The 21,334-nt window shown below is 39.4% G+C and overlaps 1 protein-coding gene across 2 annotated transcripts in view; it reads left to right on the top strand.

Moving 5' to 3' along the window:
- The window catches only part of PASD1 (PAS domain containing repressor 1), a 118,621-nt gene that overhangs the window by 52,496 nt on the left and 44,791 nt on the right, over positions 1 to 21,334 (top strand). For both annotated transcript variants that reach the window (XM_089536347.1, XM_089536346.1), the window contains exon 3: positions 20,352 to 20,449. The gene's annotated coding sequence lies outside the window, so the exon portion shown is untranslated. The remainder of the gene's footprint in view (positions 1 to 20,351; positions 20,450 to 21,334) is intronic.

The raw sequence follows: 21,334 nt of genomic DNA on the forward strand, positions 1-21,334 counted from the left end.
TGGCCTTTATGGACAGTTTTGAAGCCTCCTTAGCCTTGAGAAGAAGTTTCTTTTCATTTTGAATAGCAAGTTTTTGCCTTTCCTGTTCTGCTTTGAGGGCAGCTTCTTGCTCTTCTAAATCAACCTCTTGATGAAAAAGGGTCAGTTCTTTACTGGCCATTGCTGCCTCTGCTTCGGCATGCAATATTTCAGCCTTTAATTTCATCCTTTCTATTTTGAATTGTTGGGCTACCATAGACGAACTCCAGCTAGCATGGGAGGAAGAACTGCCACTACCACTTTTACTGGAGCGGGAACTATGCCTGTGGGAAGAAGACCTGCTGGTGTGACAGGTTTTTGAGCTCTTTGTACTTTGAGGCTTCCCTGGGTATATTCCTCTGCTGGACTTAGCAGTGCCGGCAGGGGACCTTTCACTCTCATTATTAAGCTCTAAGCTCTGCAGCCGGAACTTGACTGTGTCCAAAACTGCACTATATTCTTTTTCTTTGTCCGCGACTTCTTCCAGGAACTGTTTTAGTCTGGATTCTGCATCGGGATTGTTCATGGTTTGAAGTGTTTGGATCCTTTTATTCACCACTTCTTTCCACTTTAGGAAACTGGATTGCTGGGCAAGCTCTCTTCTTTGCATGTCTTCTGAGTCGCAGACTGCTGACAGCAAGGACATGGCATGTTGCAAACTCTTCCAAGCTTTCAGTTCTTTCACGCTTAAGTGTCTTTCCTCTTTTAACAGCAGTTCTAAGGCCTTTTCAGTCGGGTGTCTGTCCCTAAGAGAACGAGTGTCGTGTGTGTGTCCATGTGCTAGTTCTTCAGAAAGCCTATCCATTCTGGCTGGTCCTAGTTGCCAACGCAACAACTCAGCAAGGATGAAGAGGACAAACGGTGTAGTGCTGATTTTACTTACAGCCTGCTACTGCTCCGCTTTCCTACTGTCACCACTCTTATGCTACTTCAACACAGCCAGACCTGGAGTCGGTTAAAGAGTCTTCTAGCTCCTTTCTTCAGGCTTGCAACGTGAACAAACATAAAACACACATTAATCTCTTCATAAAACTCTATCCATATACTTGAATGGAAAAAGTTCTCTCTAAAATGGCTGCTGATAATGTGCTCAGAACTCTGCAAGAAGAAGTAGAACTAAAATGGCCTCCGACCATGTGCTCAAAACTCTGCAGGAAGAAATAGCTCCAAAATGGCCGCCCACCATGTGCTCAGGACTCTGCAAGAAGAAATGGCTCCAAAATGGCCGCCCACCATGTGCTCAGGACTCTGCAAGAAGAAATGGCTCCAAAATGGCCGCCAACCATGTGCTCTGGACTCTGCAAGAAGAAATGGCTCCAAAATGGCCGCCAACCTTTTCCCCTTTTATAACCACAGAGTCTTCTTCTCCTTCTATGCAAATCTTGGGATCTTGCTTCAATGCAGGGCCTTGCACTTGGACTCTCTTTGACAGGCCGGAAGCGGCAATGGCCGCCAGGATTTCTTACACTATGAAGACACACCCAACTAAAGGTGGTGGCAGGTTTGGGTGTGCAACGCCAGTACCCTGGTGAGAACAAACCGTGATACCCAAAAAGATCTGAAACTAGATGTAAAGTTCAAAAAGGGGGGAAATTTAATTTAAAAGACAAAAATAAAAGGTCTTCTCCTCCCCAGCTCTAAACAAATGATACTTTACAGTTCAGCTTTCTTCCAGACGACATCTTTCTGGGTCCGATGTAGTTTGTTCTCCTTACTCAATGGAGCTGGTGCAGGGTCTTTCAGCTCCTAAATTCTTCTATTTTCTATTCTAATGGTAACTGATTTGGCTAAGTGGTGTAAGAAATGCCCTTTCCGGCTGTCTGGGCCTGCTTGCCACCAAAAGACAGCTCTCTGCTAGCTCTCAGAGAAACTGCTCCAACTAAAAACCTCTAGCTACAGCACAGCCTGCTGGGAAAGGGCAAACCAAACCTAGAAATGAAGCAGGGGAAACTTATTATTATTATTATTATTAAACTTTATTTCTATAGCGCTGTAATTATACACAGCGCTGTACAAAGTCGGTAAAATTAGAAGTAAATAAAAGCCTGCCCAAGGCGTACATTCTAAGATAATAACAATTAAAAGAGGAATAGATAAAATTACCATATAGAAAGGAAAAAACAGAGTAAAAACATCAAATATCAAACAAATCACATCACATCAAATATTGTCAGACAGCCAGATAACAATCACAAATTCCCTGAGAACGCTTCCCTAAACAATATGGTTTTCAGCTCAGCTTTAAAGCTGGTTAGGGAAGTGATGAGCCGTGCATGCAGAGGAAGAAGGTTCCAGGAATGAGGGGCAGCAAGAGAGAAGGGACGGATCCGGGATGGGGCAGAGGAGATCCTGGGTTGAGAGAGGAGACTTTGGCTACCAGAGCGGAGAGTGCGAGTAGGGATGTAGGGAGAGAGAAGATCAGTTAAATAAACCTACAGCTCCTCCCATAAACTAATACACTAATAAACTAATAAACTAATACAAAGAACTTTTCTACACTAAAATAATCTATGGCCTGAACCAACACAAAGGAAAATGCAGGGGGAAATTCAAACAGTCCTGGCAGGACATCACAGGACTAGCCAATAGGATTTGGGTCAAAAAGTCCCAAGGTCAATCTCCAGCATATGAGAAGGATTTGTGTAATGGGAATTTCCCTCAGTCTGAAGTCCTGGAGAGATGTTGCTACTGGGATTGGATCTGATGGCATTAGGCAACTTGCTAGGCTCCCAAATTGTCTCAGAGAAGACCTGTAGCTCAGAGATAGAGCATATGCTTTGCAAATGGAAAACAGGCCTTCTGAAATGTATTCATGATGACTAGCACTCTGAACCCCATTTTGTCATATGTTTGTGAGCTGGTGTGGTGTAGTGGCTTGAGCATTTGACTATGACTGGTAATAAGGGTTCGAATCCCTGCTTGGCCATGGAAACCCACTGGGGCAAGTCACACTCTCTCAGCATTAGAGGGTGGAAAAGGCAACAAATCTGGCCAAGAAAACCCAGTGATAGGTTTGCCTTAGGGTCACCATAAGTCAGGAACAACTTGTTGGCAGACAACAACAGTTATATGTGGTCTCCAAACATCTGGGATCAAGTTGCATATTTACTAATCAGATGTATGAACTGGAGCTAGGGGTTCAGGAAACTGACTGCATATGGACTACTATGCTAATTCCTTCTCTCTGTTAAAAGCAATTTTTTTATTATGTAGCTCTTTAACTCATCCCCATTATTTAATTGCCATCTCTTACTGCAACAGTTTTCTGGCAATATGTTATATTACCTGTTGTTTTTACTTGTTATATTTCTATTGGTATTTTCTTTTTATTGGGCAAAAACTGGGATTGATAAGAAGTTAACGCCAGTTAACAGTTGAAAAACTGATTTGAAAAATTCCACTCAGAATACTTACAAAAATGATCTTAACAAGTAACTTTAAAAAGTAACTAGAAAATCTTACACATTCTCATTCATTGTATTTGAAATCCTTCTTTATACCATTATTACCCCAAAATAACTAGTCAGATATAACTATATTACATGTAAATTATTATTTTCAAGCTAAGCTAAATTGCAAAGGGTAATTCATTTGAAAGTGAAGCATGTTTCCTTAGTAATTTTTTTTAATGGAAATTGTATAAAAAGTATTTTAAGTGTAATTTCCTTGTGGAGAACCCTTCACTGAACTTCACACGGTTGTCATTTAGCAAAGATCATAAACAAACATGTACAATATTATGTGAGTGACAGTTTTAAAATATATGTAATGAAAGGAGAGGAAAGACAGTTCGATGTTACATTTCCTTCCCTGTCACTGAGAAATCTTGTAGAAACTGGGGCTGTTTAGTTAAAGGTCACAGACATTTTTAACTACTGCTTCTGGCTCCTTGCTATGCATATGATTGTCCACTATCTCATTGACCTTGACAGTGCTACGCAATTGTATTTTCACCCCAATGAACTCTTCCTGAACCATTTCTCAAGTGAATGCCTTCACTACAGGGAGACTGTTCTTTCCAAGGAGAAGGTCCCTGGTTCAGCGTTGGAGAACAACTGCTGAACAGACAGTACAGATAAGGCTAGATCAGGTAATAGGGGAACTACCGGGCCAGATGTGGCCCACATCATCTTTCACTTCAGATCACAACTTCTCCTTTGTTCTACTCTTTCCCTTCCCTTTTCCTCTGCTCTGCCACAGCAGTTTTTGCTACAGTCACAAACCATTAGATTGGATGTGGGCATAGTGTAGCTATGGGACCACCACATACAATCCCCAAAGCTGGATCTGTGGCTCCCTATTCTCTGGACTACCCTTGTTCTGCCCCCAAAATGTAGGTTATGGCACTGATCTTCACATTTTAACGTAAAGCCCACCACTGTTTTCCAAAACCAAAAATAGACCTCTGGTTATTTTCTCTTCACTGGCTTTTCTGGCAACCTGTGCAGGTCCCAGAAGCAGAAAAGCAGCCTGGTGGGTATCTTTGAACTGGATGTCCCAGAGGTCTATCGATGGCATTATTACTACCAAGGTGATTTTTTTTTCTTTCTTTCAACATCTAAACCGGGCTGCATGAATACAGTATTTTCACCTATGGAGAGGTCGTCTGGTGCTGTTTTAGACAGAGCACATGCATGTTTGAGAAATAGATTGGGGCAGCCATTGCTGGCACAGTTCACTCCGCTCCTCCTCTTGTTACTGCCACTTCTTTACCTAATAAGCACTGAATTAAGAAAAATTTTGCAGGATTATATTCTGCAAAAATTGTGTCTTAAATCCAATTGCTAGTCCTACTTGAGAGTATTATTTTCCCTGGAAAATGATTAACCATCCATTATGAAGCCAAGCCCTCCCTCCAGTCCATCTGCCTTGGTCCAGGCCTTGGAGGTAGAGAGGAACTGCTGGACCTCTTACCCTTTCCCTCCACCTCTCCCTTCTCCTTCTGTGTCATGTCTTTTTAGATTGTAAGCCCCAGGGCAGGGAACCGTCTAATTAAAAAGATTGCATGTACAGCGCTGTGTAAATTTACAGTGCTTCATAAATAAAGGTTAATAATAATAATAATAATAATAACAACAACTTGGAGTTCGAGCCATTTAAGAGTGGCTATGCTGACTGGACTGTTCTGGGAGTTGAGGTTTAAAAAGTAACTTTTCCATCCTCTGCTCAAGGAACAGTAATTACTGGAAAGAAAGCTTAGTAAGTGAGACGTCATCCCGGGTGATGAGAGCGAGATTCCATATTGCCTTCTCCCTGTGCAATTTCACTGGCAAATGCTGAAGGTCTGAGCCATGGGGGATATTGCTTTTCCATTGCAAATCGTCAATGTATCTGTGTTCCGTTTTTAAAAGAAACAAAAATCTTCTTTTAAAATGAGAAGATCATGTTGAAGCTCTCCCCAAGCTGACTCATATTTTGTTAGTTCACTGGTCTGATTAACTACCCAGCCATGCAAAAGAGCTGTAGGAAGAAAGATGTTTATAATTTAAATAAAGCACATCAAAGCCCAAGATCTTTTTAATGTACTACTTATGACAGATTAGCCAGAATGAGTGATCATGATGATTACCTCTGGTCAAATTTGCATCTTACTATTGAGATGATAATGTTTCAAAATATAGATATAGTGGTGCATATTTAAAGATAATGTTCTCCCCTCACTTCCTTTGAAACAGAGGTTATGTGGCCAAGGCTGCCGTCACACTGCAGAATTAATGTAGTTTGACACTGCATTAACTGCCATCCTACAAAATCCTGTGATTTGTAACTTTGTGAGGCACCAGAGCTCTCTGGCAGGAATAGCTAAATATCTCACAAAATTACAAATCACAGAATTTCATAGCATTCAGCCATGGCAGTTAAAACAGTGTCAAACTGCATTAATTCTGCAGTCCAAGATATATACATATACATTGGAACCATGTGTGGGGGGCTTTTATCTCCCGTATTGTTCAATTGAAAAATGGCTGTTGATTTATTTCTAAGCCATATTCAAAGTGCAGGTTGTTACTTTTAGAGCTCAAGTGGCCAGAAACAGGCTACTTGTTTAGGAATGGACACACTTGTAGGACCAAAAGACACCATTCCAAAGTATTACATACTTACTTCGCTTCATCATCAGCATAAAGTAAAATTGAAATGGGTCTAAATAATAATAATAATAATAATAATAATTATTATTATTATTATTTATATCCCGCCTCTCTACAAAAAGCAATCGGGGCGGCTACAGTATTTGACAAAGATGGGATATCTGTCAAGGGCTTAATCACAGAATTTATATAAAAGTTGAAAAGAATTGGTGCTAATATACATCCCTGCCTAACACCATTGAAAGTGGAAATAGATCTTGTCATACTGCCCTGGTTGTTACATCTCACAACTAGACAAGAATTCTCATGCAGCTTACGCATTAAAGTTAACAATCTTCTGTTTATGTTAGTTTCTTCAAAGCCAGGTGGACTCTGAAATAGTTCTGGGATTAATCCTTGGGACAATAATGTCCTTTTTTTTTTAAAGCTTTTTTTATAGAGTTATATGTTATATATATATATGTTTTTATAGAGTTATATGACCCGAATGATGTAGGTATAGTATATTTTGCCTGCAGTATTTTTATTTGCTGTATGTATCATATGATACATGTTGTGCTTTGTCCCTAGTAAACAAGGAAACAAACCTTCCCAAAGGACTTGGTAACAATAGAATGAGTCAATAGATAAATTATGTGTTGTTGTTGTTCTTGTTAATTGTCTTTGAGTTGACTTCAACTCATGGCGACCCTGTGGATGACAGCCCTCCAAGTCCCCCTGTTTTTAACCTCATAGTTCCTTCAGGTGCCTAGCCATAGCCTTCTCTGGTATGCAGTGTACTACTTTTTTTCCTGCCCTCTATCTTTCTGAGCATTATTGTCTTTTCTAGTGACTCATGCCTTCTCATCATGTGTCCAAAGAATGATAGCCTCAATTCAGTCATTCCTGGCTTCTAAGGAGAGCTCAAGCTTGATCTGTTCCAGTACCTATTTGTTTGTCTTCTTTACCATCCGTAGTATCCATAGCACTCTTCTTCATCAGCACATCTCCAATTAGTTTTTTGCTGTCAGTTTTCTTGGTGATGGGAAAGACGATGATTTGGACAACCCTTATTTTATTGTTCAGTGTTATATTTTTGCTTTTTATGGTCTTGTCTAGTTTTTCCATAGCTGTCCTTTGCAGTCCTAATCCTTTTCTGAAAAATGATATACTATTGTGGAATATTCCCCCTCCAGATGTTTTAGGTTATCATTCACATAATCCCTGACCATCGGCCATGCTGCTGATACTGATGGGAATTGTATCCCATTCTTCTAGAAGGAACCAGATTGTTCCCACTCTTCTAGAGGGAACCAGATGTTTTACTTCCAATGTAAAACATATAATGTCAAATTAATACATGCAAAGAAAATTGGAACTGGAAATGTGGACTTCTCTTTTCTTGTTTATTTGGATGGAAAGGAGCCACCCCCGTATATGCAGGCAACTGCCAAAACAATTCTCAGTGATGGGCTTCCTAAAAACAGTGATATCCACTTGTGCTTTCACCATTGCACTTGGAAAAATGGGCCCAAAATATCAGGGGGTTGAGTGGGAAAATTACTTATTGAGATTTAAATTGTAAGCCAAGCAGCGGCTTGATCAGATTAGTTCGGGCTGAATAAAAATAGCACTAAGCAGAATCAAGTAGATGTGCTCAATATATTCTAGACTAGAAGAACTGACAGCTATGGGGGTTTGAGTCTTTTGAAGCAATATTGGGAGGCCCACCTTTCCAGAAGGCCCAGCTTTTGTGAGGAATCCTTCAGCCTTGCCCTGCCTTGAAATGAAAAGCTATCTGAGGCCACTCATCCTCTCCTTCTTCTGTTTGCTTTGACCTACCATCAGCCTTTGTCAACAGAAGCTGGAAGATACTGCTGGTAGGCTGGACACATCTTCTTATGTTATTACAGAAGGATCTCTTAACACTGAATCTTCAAAAGTATAGTTCCCTTTATTCTTTGGAGGAAGCCACAAGTGGTATCCTGGGTCTAACAAGTTTAACAGAGAATTTTGCACTCTAAGGCCCTTGCTTTAGATTCTTTCAGCCTTCTGGACTCATGTATTGTACCTGGCTCAAGAAAACAAAACCACAGTGCTATGTATTTGCTTTTCACTTGAATGAAGAGCTTGAAAAAAAATGCAGTGGGTGAGATCACTTGATGTATCTCCTCCCTGAGCCCTTTTGATCCTCATTTTAACAGGCAAGCTGATAAAACCACCTGGGGAGGATCCAAATAGTAATCAGCTAGGTGTTAATGGTTTTGTCACAGCTCTTTCTCAAATATTCAGTGCATTTTAGAATTGTAGAATCAGAGAGTTGTAAGAAACCCCAAGGACCATCCAATCCATTCCCCTGCCATGAAGGAATCAAAGCACCCCAGAGAGATGGCTATCCATCCTCTGGTTAAAAATTTCCAAAGAAGGAGACTCCACCATTCTCTGAGGGAGTGTGTTCCACTGTTGAACAGCTCTTACTGTCAGAAAGTTCCTCCTAATGTTAAGATGGAATCTCTTTTCCTGTAGTTTGCATCCATTGCTCCGTGTCCTAGTCCCTGGAGCAGCAGAAAACAAGCTTGCTCTATCCTCAGTATGACTCAACTTGGTTATATTTTACTCAACTCAGTGCCTTTTACTTATGCTGAGGTCCAGCTACATGTCTGCAATATGTAGATTCCTTATTTGTGATTATTTCTTAAGTTTCTTATGTCTTAAAGACAGGAGCGGAGAACCTCAGGACCTCTGGGCTGCGCATCGCTCCTCTTGAGTGTCAATGTGACCCTTATGACCATTGCTTCTTGGTTTCCCAGCTTGTTAATAGTTTTTTTTCCCCTTCACAAATTTCAAAAGGTCTAAATATCTCTCTTAGGGCTGAATGGCAATAAGAGCTTTAAGCTAAATTTGGCTGGTATTTTTGGCACCACCCTTTTGTCTTTGGCCCCACCAAACACAGGAATGTGTTAGATAAGAACATCTCTGAAACTGAATTTGGTTCTTGGCTGGAAGAGTGTCCTCACTTTTGATTTAAGATAAGTTTGGAAATTGATTTTGTTAGGCTATTCGGTCCTAAAGGTGCCACTAGATTCCTCTTCCCTGACCCTGTTTCTTTTTATGCTTGGAAACTAGTGAATGACTTCCATGTTATCAAAAAGGTTTCCCTCTCGCTGATAAGCCACAGAGATCAGAGCAAATCCCACTGTGCACTGTGGAAAAAAAGACTTCCTTTTAGCTAAGCCTACAGCGCTGTGTGAAGAAGTATTCCCTTTTTCTGTCCTCTCTCTTTACTATATTCCCAGGGAAAGGGAGCCATAGTTGAGCCAGGCCAGAGCTGTGCCATTGTTAGGCTGTTCCAAACTTTCTTACTTTTGGAAGCTGGAAACTGTGCATTATTTTTGCATTATCAAAAATTCTGGGTGTCCCTTTCAGTGATAAGCCACACGCATTGAGTTCAGAGACCAATGAGAAATTGGCAATAAAAACTATAATATTTAGAATCTAATTTCTTAATCTATTTACCTGAGAATAAGTCTGGCTGAACTCACTACGACTTCTGATGGGGCACTCCTCTCACTTATTTAGGTTTGAGAGATTAAGGTATTAGGGATGGATTAAAAACAAGCAAACATCAGAACCTATTCTGTTCAAAAAATTTAAAACCACTTCATATTGACAATAGAAGGCAATAAAACATCAGCGGCAGAAATACAGAACTATGGCCACCGGAGTACATATGATACTGTGTATATTTTTATTTGTTTGGATCTCTGCTATTCCTTTTCCTGGTTTTCCTTGAGTTTTGTTTGATGTGTTTTTAGAAACATACATTTTACTATTAATTTCCAAAATACCAGTAATGTATATATACACACAGAGCACCAGCATCAAAATTATACAGAGCAAGACATACAGAATATCATCATCATGAAAAATTAGTTTCCAATTATTAATAAAGAAACTTAATTTGTCTATACATTTATTAGGTATACCTCTTTAACATGAGGATGAGAAGATGTCCCCTACAAGCAATAAGTTGTCTTCCACGTAAATCATTCTAAATATTGGATTCTCCTGCTCATCTCCATTGTTTTATGATCACATTTAGCCACATTTCGGGGGTGGTGTGTGTGTTAATTTTATTGTTTAGCATATTACTTATTTGTTTAAATAATTAAATTAAAATCATTTAATTATCTTTGTGATCTGGTAGCCCTTCAAATAGAGGGCAGATGTCTGTGAAGGAAGACACGTGGGTACCCTAGTCTTGTAGAATGGCATCACTAGTGTTTTCAACATGTGGAACCATTCATGGGAACAATGTATGAAGAAGGATAAAGGGTTTTTTATACAACATAGTGGAACGACATAATTAACCAGTGAGGTAAACTGGAAGCTTGTTTGTAGAAACGTGGCATGTCACTTTATCTAGTAGTATGCAAAATGTCATCCCATCAATCATCATTTGCCTAATTGGTCTGCAAAATGTGACCCTATTAATCAGAATACCTGCATCTGGAACTGCTGATTTTAGTTGCTTTCTGAACAGTCGTTTTATTTTTCAGTTTGCTTATTTTCAACTTCATTTACGCACAGTTCTTAAGATGCCAAATTTAGTATAGGTTGAGTCTCCCTCATCCAGAATTTTGAAATTTGAAATATTCCAAGAACCAAAACATTTTTTCTTGGGTGGCTGATACTAGTGATATCATTGTTTTCTGATGGTTCCATGTACATAAACTTCATTTCATGCACAAAAAGTCTAAAATTATCTTCAGGCTATGTGTATGATGTGTGTATGAAACATAAATTAATTTGATGTTCAGACTTGGGTCCCATCTCCAAGATAGCTCATTATGTGCCTATATGCAAATACGGGTATCCCAAAAGAAAAGAAAAACCGAACATCTAAAACATTTCTGGCCTCAAGCATTTTGGATAAGGGACACTCAACCTGGAGTACCTTGAGATTTGCATCTTTTATGGTTCCCTGTTTTTAGTATGGCATCATTGGTGACAACACTGTTGTGTTATGATGGTGGCTGCTTTAGGTGAATATATTCCATTTGGATATTAACTCCATAACCTTTTTGAACTCTCTTGTTTTCTTTCACCAGCACCAGGGCTGACTAAATAAGCCTAGAACCACACCTATGCTGACTAGTATTGCCAGTATTTTGAAATATTTCAACTGCTGAGCAGATCTAGTATTGTTTAGGCGAAGTGTTGGCAAGGTCAAACTGAAAGTAGAATCCAGTTTGAACTCCATATTTCCTTCTAATAATAAACTCAGAGGCTTGGGTTCCTATCTCTTTAGAAGCAAAATGCGCCCATCCCTAGATGAGATATTTTTATATGCATATACTTGAGAGGAATTTAGATACTGAAGTTCATATTTTATCTTTTTAAAAAATAATGAAATGGGGGAGAAGAGAATGGGTCTGAACAAGAGGTTAGGCAGATTGTCAAACTAGATATTAAGGTTGCCCCTGTGACTAATCTATTTCCCTTCCCACAAGGGAATCTCCATTTGTGCCTCAGCAATTATAATGGTAAATTAAGCCCTTGTTTACCTTCCAATGACAAGTACCATAAATGCAAGATATGTAAGTGAGGAAAAGCACATAATAGGACAACCAGACAGTAGCCCAAAACACACTGCAGAAATTATCCAGTTTGAGACCGCTGACTGCCCTGGCTCAGTGCTAAGAAATTTTGGGAACTGTGGTTTTGTGAGACATTTACCCTTCTCTGTCAGAGCGCTCTGGTGCTAACTACAGTTCCCAGGATTCCCTAGCACTGAGCCAGGGCAATTAACGTGGTCTCAAACTGGATTATTTCTGTGGTGTGTTTTGGACCAGCTTTTACCACTTGGGGGACCATTTCTGTGAGAAAAAACCCCCCAAACAAACCTATGAACCTACTGGTTTGATCCTATGTGAATCTACACATTAATTTTATGCTTGTGAGATATTTGGTCCAATGAGTGTTTTTCAATGGCATACAAAATGCCACCTCCCCTTGTTATTTTGGTTGTTTCCAGCTTATGATAACCCTATGGGAAATCTATTATGGAGTTTTCTGGGGCTGAGACCCCCATGAGATTTCCATGGTCAAGCAATGAATCGAACTCTGATCTCTAGAGTCATAGTCCAATGCTCATAGCACTATGCCATGCTGGCTCTCATCACCTCCCCTACCCAGATGGGAAAAATAAGGGAAAGAAAAGAGGAAAGGACTTCTAAATACGGGGGCAATTACATAGGGGGCAATTAGAGGTTAGTGGGATGCCTTTCTGAACCGCCTGTCTCTAGGTACAGAATAATTGTATTTGGGATTGGCAGCACTACAGAAGAAGGGAAAGTCTTGGGATCATGTTGTGCCGGAAGATGTCTTTTATTGTGAAACACCTAGGTAAAGATACCAGTCCAATTTAATTAATATTATTAAATTGCTCATAATTTTAAGGAATTAAAATCCTTAGGGTACTTTTAATTACTCCTTTCTCTATTCCTAAAACTGCCCCCCCCCTTACAAAGACTGAACAGCACCAGATTCCTGTTCCAGCCTGTCCAGAGTTACAGTGTTTTGTTTCAGGTCTCATTGATAATGAACAAATCCAATTCTAATTAATACAAATACTCAATTGTCTTGAAAATACTGGTGTTATTTCATTTCACAAGATGTGCACTATACATTCTGGGTAAATTAATAATTTGACCTGTTTAGGTTTTTCTGTTACATGGAGAAACCTGGAAGGCAATACTGCAGGCATGTGCATCACCTTTCCGCTTCTTGCATAAAATGTCACCCGTGGTTAGGGTTGCCAGAAGAATTAACTACATAAAAAACTTCTCCTGTTACATAAATCCCAGGAATGTTTTCATAAATAATTACTTCAAGCCTGTTCCAGGAGTATGCCAGCAATGACAAGAAACTAACTTATCATGCACAGATCTTCGGTATCACCATCCAGACCTCTCTGTGGGTGCATCTACACTGTAGAATTAATGTAGTTTGACACTACTTTAATTGCCATGGCTCTTTCCAACAGACTCCTGAGAAATGTGGTTTTGGAAGGTCCCCAGCACCCTTTGATAGAGAAGCCTTGTAAAACTGCAAATCCCAGGATCCCATAGGATGGAGCTACAACACTTTAAGTGGTGTCAAACTGCATTATTTCTACAGTGTAGATGCACCCACAAAGAGGTCTGGATGGTGATACCAAAGGTCTGTGGATCACCTTTCTAGTTCTTGCATATTCTCTTGCTTTGGCAGAGAAAAGCAAGACACTCTTGAGCACTGTGGGACTCCTTTGCATGCTGGCACTGAACCTGCACTAAACTGGATTGAGCCCTGTACTGTCTGTAATTGTATTTTCTTTATAGCGTTTTGTCTCTGTGTTTTCTTAGTCTGAGGGAATGTCTCCTCTCTGTTGCTGTCATTTGAGTTCTCTCGGCGAACACTCTCTTCTGAAAACCCTTAACTATAGCTTTTGTCACCTGAGATATTTTCACTGGTTCTTCACTTTTATTTTTCTTGCTGCTATTCTGTAGTCAACAAGCTGTCAAGGGCAAGATGCTCTTGGTATAAAATAGCTAAATTAGATATTGCTTGACTGTTATTTTTTAAAAATGCTTCCTAGTTTGTTATAAAGCAAGGAAGAAGGTATTGAAGCACCAGCAGTATCTTTCTGGAGATGCTTTACTCTGCTGTTGGGTGTATCTAGGTTAGCAGAACAGGTTGCTGTGTGTATTTAAATTAAAGAAATGTGTTTCTGGGACAAGGGGAATTGCTGTCTATCTCTTTGCCCTAGAAGAGGAGGAGGAATCAGAGGAGGAGTAGGAAAATAATGGTAAAAAGTCTCTTTTTCTGCCCATGCATAGAGAGATGTCAACTTTCACATTATCCAAAAAGTGTGTGTACATAATTTACCTTGGATAGCTAAATGTCATTTTGGGCTTACAATGTTCCTTCAACAGCAGGAGGCAGATTTTAATGCTACACATATAGTCTCTTTAATTATCTTTCTCCATCTGTGTGTATGTGCGAGTGCGCGCGCTAAGTGAGCCATAAGAAATACAGAATGCTTGCCTGCTGTTGAAATGTCATCTATAAAAACGTGTCATAATTGAATCAGTAACACTTTGCTGGAAAGGTTAAACTCAAAATCTTCCACACACACATACAGACTCACAGAGCACCGTGCATTCAGATGTTAGAAGCTGTATCTTTCTGCTATCTGTAATTGCGTGGCTACCACACTGTTATTCTATAGAAGTGTGTAACTACAGCAGTGTAGTAGATGTGATGTGTTGTATAAAGGAAGAGATGCAAGACACTCTCTGCTGTGCTAAAACTCCATTTTAGACTACAGTGTTCCATTTAGGATGTAGATATATTTCAGAGGAAGAAAACTGCAAAACCACCTCTATGACATTCCTGAGATTACTATAAGTGAACAGGCAACTTGAAGGCTCATACACAACAGTGTTTCATTTTAGATGTGTACAGTTACCTCTTGCTGTGCATTAGTCAAAGGGCTATGGTTTGAAATTGAATCATAAAACCAGTTGCATGAAAATGAAATGTCTTCAGTCAAGGTGCAAGAGAACCTATGCTTCAGTGGTGCCTAAAATTTTAAGAAACCACTTTCTTTAAACCAAGAACTGCTTTGTTTTGAAGATAGTGTATTCAGGTTTTCTGTCCATTATTAAGAGGGGTATGAACACCTTCCTGAGCTTGTCTTGTCTATTTTGCTCAGATGTCTTTTCACATAGGGATTGGAAATTGTGACTATAATTAAGTTCAGGTGTTTCTCTGTCTAGGATTCCTTTGCAATTTCATTGTTCAAGGTTTGGTGAGCACCTTTATCTTCCAAGCTGGAGAAATCCATTTTCTTCTAAATAACAGCAGCAAATTCTATGCGCTTCATAACACTTCCCTCTCAAAGTATCATAGGATGGAGGCATGGCAGTTAAACTGGTATGTGTTTCATGCAGATACACTAATAGTGCAATGTTTAAATCATTTCCCCAACAGATGTCTTTGACTGTTCCATATGGCAGAATTTAGTGCACCTTGACACCGCTTTAACTGCCATGGCCTCACGCTATGGAATCCTGGGATTTGTTGTTTATTGTGGCACCTGAGTTCTCCGAAAGAGAAGACTAAATAGCTCACAATACTACAAATCTCAGAATTTCAAAGTCCTGAGCCATGGAAGTTCATGCAGTGCCAAACTGTATTAATTCTGCAGTGTAGATACAGCCTCCAACATAGTTGTTGCTGCTTCAAGTCATTTCCACCTTAGGGAGATCTAAGGCAAAGCTGTCAATGGGTTTTCTTGGCAGGATTTGTTCAGAGGAGATTTGGCATTGTCTTCCTCCGAAGCTGAGAGAGTGTGGCTTGCCCAAGTGGGTTTCCATGGCCAAGTAACTCTGGTTTTACAGAGTCCTAATCCAACTTTCAAACCACATCACACTAGCTCCATAACTTCCATATTATTTGGTTTTAAATACAGACTCGTTCTAAATTAGATGGCAGTTTGCCCACCTCTAAATAATTGCAGCACATTGCAATACTACACAAGTGCTAATGGATGCAAAAGTAGCTTTTCATTGTGCATTCTGTAATTTTGCTACATAGCTTTCGGCAGTGCATATGCAGAAGAGATTATCACACAGTGTGATTTATATGCCTGCAACGTTTTAATTCCCCTGGTGCTGTTTTTCTAAAAGGTAACACTTACATAGGGATGCTACTCTGAAGATATTTGGCAACCTATCAACCACCCACAAAGAAAACTTAAGACTGCATGATAAAATGAAGATTGTTTTCCCCCAAATGAGATTGTGCACTGCATTCATATCCAAACTTTTTCTTAAAGGCCTGCTGTTCTTTTAACCAATTTATTAATCACAAAATATAAACGCAGTTGTTTTCTGTACACAAAATGAATGATACATAATTGTTTGACAGAATTCATTAAAACTAATTTTGGACACAATCCAGCCAAAGTTAATATAGGGAAAACATTTTACGCTCTGTTTGAAATCCTAGTGGCTCCCAACAATAAAAACCATAGACATGTAACATAAATGCAATGTAATTATTTACGTTGCAATAAAACCACTGAATAAAATAATTAAACCAGAGTCTGCTAACAAATATTAATCCCAACTAGAATAAATACATTAAATTAATCTGATTTACCTACTCATAATATAGTTGCTGGTTCAGTGGGTTTATTCAAGTAGGTACTAACAAATGGAGTTCAGGGTGTATCTGAACTGCAGAATAAAGCAGCTTGACATCACTTTAACTGCCATGCCTTTATCCTACAGAATCCTGGGATTTGTAGTTTAGTAAGGCACCACCAAATTACAAATCCCAGGATTCCAAAGGATTTGCCATGACAGTTATAGTGGTTTCAAACTGCTTTGTTTCTGCAGTGGGGAAGAACTATCAGATGAGAGTCAGCTATGCAAGCTGGGGGTAAGAGACAGATTTGCAGTGTGTTTGGGGTTTTTTGCTCTGTTTGTTTCCTTGATAGTGCTTAAACACACCGAGTGATTCTGGGCAAGTCACACTCTCTCAGCCTCAGAGAGAGAGGCAATGGCAAACCCCTCTGAAGAAACTTGCCAAGAAGGCCCCATGATAGGTTTTTCCTAGGGTCACTTTAAGTCTGAAACAACTTGAAGGCACACAAGACAAGAAGTGCTTACTTGGCTTTCTTTCTCCTCTATTGACCCCAGTGAAAATTGGGTGGCCATTTCATGCATTGCTAACAATGCCACCTAAGATAACAGTGGATTTGGATTTGCATATTTTTTATGTGCTAATACATGAAGAGCCAGTGTGGTATAGTGCTTTGAGTGTTAGGCCCCAGGCCCATTCCCACTTGCTCTGGATAGAATTGAGCAGATCCGGAAAGAAGTTCATACTACCCTTTACCTTGATCGATGCAATTTGCCCCTCTGAAGTTCACATTTGCGGTACTGGTGCCCTACAAAACTACAAATCCCAGAATTCTGTTGAATGGAGCCGTGGCAGTTAAAGTGGTGTCAAACAGCTTTGTTTCTACAGTGTAGATGCACCCTAGGATTCTGGGACATCAGGGTTTGAATCCCCACTCAGCCATAAAAAAAACCCCGGGTGACCTTGGACAAGTCATATTATCTCAGCCTCTCTGTTGAATCCCCACTTGGCCATGAAAACCCCTTGCGTTTTCATGCCTTGAACAAGTTGTATTAATCTCATCCTCAGAAGAAGACTAGGGCAAAACCCCTTTGAATAAATCTTGCCAAGATAACTTAGGACTGTCAACAATTGGAAACAACCCGAAGGCACATAAGAATGACAACCCTCTATACTTTCCAATTTAGAAACCCCAGTAATGATTATACATAGCAATATATCACAATAGTGCCCTGTTTGCTTGTCTTTCTTTTGCAGAGGTGCTGCTAAAGGTTGGTTCATGGTCCTTGCTTTCCCTTTGTATGGGTCTTTATACTTGGACTAGATAGGCCTTCAACTAGAGGACATCTTCAAATAAAGGATGGTCTTCTGGCAGTTCTTCTGTAAATTTTAAATATTTAAAATTTTTAATATTGTAAAGATTGTAAAGCAGGACACATGGCCACTTTGAGGGAAAGTCAACTATGGAAACCCCAGGTATAGTTTTGCCACTGAGCTGTTAGTATCTAAACATTTTCTCCCTGAAAGTAAATTCTAATAAATGTTCTTTTAAACAACACACACCCCACACTGCATTTTTAACCAGAGTTTAAGGAACCGAATATAAATTTTAAGCACCGATGTTCAAACAATCAGTGCACCAAGATAAAGAACTAGAAACAAAACTACCTTTATCTGTTGGGTACAAATCATGACAAATTATACAGTTGTCCAATGAGATTATATTTTACTTTTTCCTTCTAGCTGCAAAAATGTCTATATATTGCATTAGATGCAGTGATAGCGGTTAAGATGACATATCCGATATAAATACACAATTGCAAGTTTGAGCACGTTATCTTATGAAACTTTTCTGACGTATCTTAAGTCAATGCTATTTTAAGCGCCAGCTTAAAACGAGATGGTGAATACTTAGGGCTCCACGTAGCCCTAAACTGTTTAATCCAGTTAAGAATATTTTGACCTTATTTGTACCATCTAGGTTAGTTCTTTTTACGGCTCCACATTTTGCTGCATCATGCTCAAAAGCCTGTGCGTCTTGTAACAAGCGTTTTTACACACGAAGCCATACTTTTCATTCATGCACTCTTTCCTCCCTTGGGCAACCGGACAAATAAACATAAATTCCAGCTTTCTAATCTATCTGCCTGCCTAGCTCTCTTCACCCAGATACTGTAATGTGATTTGAACGCTTCAAGTTGACTCTAATATAAATGCTAATTAATTCATGTTGTTATTACATTGCAACCTTAATAATTAAGTGAACTGTGTTCTCCATGAATGAAGAAGACAATAAATAACTATACCCCCAGCTTTCTGGAATATGTACATAGACAGATTTTGTAGCACCTTTGAGACTAACTGAAAGAAAGAAATTGGCAGCAAGAGCTTTTGTAGACATCAGTCTACTTCCTCAGATGCATTTCTTCCTTTCAGTTAGTGTTAAAGGTGCTACAAGATCTCTCTGTGTACTGAGTCTACAGACTAACACAGCTATATCTTTGAAATCTATGTTAATATGTTGATCTTTACTATTCTCTGCAAAAGTATCTTCTCTGAACACATACCCTCCAACATTTCACATAGGAAAACTGGGATATGTGTGGCCAAGCAACATCAGAGTGGGGTCAATATGGCAAAAGTTATCAATGAGGAAGAATATAGGAGAGTCTGCAGAAGTCTGCTTTTGCCTGAGCCTACTGGGAAGGGCAAGAGTCCATCTACTCCTTTACACTCTTTCCTCCTGAGTTAACTGTGGTCAAACTACTTTGAACTCATTTTGCAGCAACTGAAATAAGCTGAAAAAGTGGGACAACAGGGCATTAATCTGGACTGTCCCTGCCAAACTGGGGCAGTTGGAGGATATATGAACATATAAACATTGTTTGTCCTCACCCCCAAAAGCTAGGTATTTATGGATCACAGGTTCCAAAATCTCCCAGCCAGTCCAGCCAATGGCTAAGTAAGCTTGAAGATTCTGGGAATTCGGCATAGTTCATAGAACATTTGTACAATAATCCATCATACAATACTTGGAAATGTTATAGATTGCTTCAAAAGCATTAACAAAAACCAAGCTGCCTAATAACACAGAAAACAGAATTGATAGATCAGGGGAAATGTTTGAAAGACTCGTTGTTTGAAGGCAGAACTGAAAATGGTTTGCCTACCTTGTGAAGGGATGACACAATAGGATGGCCATATACAGTATGTACTTTATGGAGGACAGCTCATTTCCTGAAGGTGCCCTCTGTGTCAGAGTGACCTTTTATAAGGGCTGTTTACTCTAGGTCTGGTTTAACAGTAAAAAAACACAAAACCATTCAGACTTCAGGGAACACAACAGTAACATTATACAGATCTTCAAAAGAAAAAAAAAAGGAACTATATCCAGCTGAACATCGTTGGAAAACTCTAGCAGTCTTTATGGGAGGTGACATTCCCTGGATAGGTGTTTAAAGTGGGGTCTAATGCTTATCTGGAAATCTTGTCAACCTCAGCTTTGCATAACTAGGGGCTTAAAGGTGAATCAAGAAAATACATTAGCACAGAATATCTGGTTTCCTACCAAGTTCACAGTGAGAGCAGTTCAATTCAACTCTATATAAAGCTCCAGAAGGCTTAGTGACAAAGGTACTTAAAGTTCTCGATCTCCCTGTACATAATTCTGCATGGAGTGACTTAAGAGTGCTGACCTTAGATAATGTCTTCAGTGCTTCCACATTCATTGAGGAATAGCTCTCCAGATAAGCCTTTTTGAAGAAGAATTCTAAGCACCTGGCCTTTTGTATTTAGTTTTGTCTAAATAATGATATTTTAGGATAATTAGTTTTGAGAAGTGTGTGCGACTTCAATTTCATTCTGCTTACCTCTGTAAATAAAATAAAGAAACACCCTTGGTTATACATTTTCATGTATATGTCTGTTCAAACCTGCTCCCCATTTGAAGTCTGCTTCTGGCTACCTGGATGTGTCTTTAAACTTAAGCCTTGCCAGGGGAAGGTATATTTTGCTACCTCGAAATATAATAGGAGGGTGTGCTAAAACTCGACTTACTTTTTCTTCTAGGTTTCGTTTCTTCGCCATCTTTACTTTAATGGTTTTAATAAGGTGCACACTTATCATACCCTGCCATCCAGGACTGATGAATCTAAGGGATAGAACAGGTAATTATTATTATTATTATTATTATTATTATTATTATTATTATTAACCTTTATTTATGATGTGCTGTAAATTTACACAGCGCTGTACATGCAATCTTTTTAGTTAGATGGTTCCCTGCCCTCGGGCTTACAATCTAAAAAGACATGACACAGAAGGAGAAGAGAGTGGTGGAGGGAAAGGGTCAGAGGTCCAGCAGTTCCTCTCTGCCTCTGAGGCCTGGACCAAGGCAGATGGACTGGAGGGAGGGCTTGGCTTCATAATAGATGGTTAATCATTTTCCAGGGAAAATACATACTCTCAAGTAGGATAATGCATATACAGTACATAGCAATACAGGAAATGGTTTGATAAACAGGCACCAAAAGAACATCAAATAGTAAGTGACAATTATGCAATGCCTGGGAAGGCTTCTCTGAACAGGATGGTTTTCATTTTGACTCAGTTATTTGCTTCCTATATCTCAGATACCTTCCTCATCTGGTGCTCCTCCTTTTTTTAAAATGAAGGGCGCTGCTAGTAAAAAGGTGTGGATATGGTTTGGAAAAGTTACCTTTTAGGATTACAACTCCCAGAATGTCCAAATTATTTTTTTCAGTACTGTATTGGAACTAACAGTCTTTTCACAGATATACACCCTTCCCCATGCCTAGCTTACCCATAAACTTTGTGCGTATCAGTATCATAGTTATTAAAAAGTAAGAAAGGGGGAAAAAAAATCAATTATTTTAGTCCAAATAATTGGAGTAAAAGGAAAACCCCAAACTGATTTATTTCAGGTCACTGGTTGCTAGTCTACTATTTGCTCTTCCTTGCCCTGCCCTGCCCTAGACTAGTCAGAAACTCTAAAATACTATTAGCAAATCAGAACTCAGAAGTTTTAAAAA

Source organism: Sceloporus occidentalis, unplaced genomic scaffold (assembly GCF_023333645.1).
Source record: "Sceloporus occidentalis isolate IW3139 unplaced genomic scaffold, rSceOcc1.0.p SCAF_8, whole genome shotgun sequence".
Taxonomy (NCBI): Eukaryota; Metazoa; Chordata; class Lepidosauria; order Squamata; family Phrynosomatidae; genus Sceloporus; species Sceloporus occidentalis.